General features: G+C 54.2%; 1 protein-coding gene across 1 annotated transcript in view; it reads left to right on the forward strand.

Annotated features, from left to right (window-relative positions):
• IRF7 (interferon regulatory factor 7) overlaps positions 1-659 on the forward strand; it is a 36,019-nt gene that overhangs the window by 32,270 nt on the left and 3,090 nt on the right. The window lies entirely within an intron of this gene.

Consider the following 659-nt stretch of genomic DNA (forward strand, 5'->3'; position numbering starts at 1 on the left):
CCGCAACAGTCCCAGGTTCTCATGTGGCCCCCTTGGGATAATTAATTGCCTACCTCTGCATTACAGGAAGATGAAATCTAGTCCCCAATTTTGTCTGTTGCACCTGAAGTCCATTTTAAATGGAGGCCTGTTAAAGTGATATTTTTGCAACCCCCAGGCTGTGGCCCAGTACTGGGCCGTGAGCATTTAGAACCAGGCTGTGGAAGCGGTGCAGGCAGCGGGTGAGCGCATGCACACACGTTCCATTTGTGTAAGTGGCAGGCCTGTGTGCAGGCCGCTTGCACAAATGGAGCTGCGCATGCACTCTTCCTGGTCTCTCATGTGGAGCCATTCCTTCCCCCCTCCCCCCCCAGTCCACAAAGCCAGAAAGGTTGGGGAACTCTGGTGTAAGAGATTGAAAATTCATTTTCTAATGTTTGCTAGATGATATTTTAAAGCAGGGTAAGGAAACCTTGGCCTGGGTGTTGCTGAAATTTAGCTCCCAGTATCCCTTATTTGGCTAAGGCACGGGTCAGCAACCCGCGGCTCCGGAGCTGCATGTGGCTCCCAGCCGCCCGGTGCGCGTGCACCTCTTCGAACGGGCAGTGGTGCGCGCGCACCTCTCCAAATGGAGAGTGGCACCATCCGTTCCGAGAGGTGCGCGTGCACCTTTCCGAAGA

Source organism: Vipera ursinii (genome assembly GCF_947247035.1).
Source record: "Vipera ursinii genome assembly, chromosome: 1".
NCBI lineage: Eukaryota > Metazoa > Chordata > Lepidosauria > Squamata > Viperidae > Vipera > Vipera ursinii.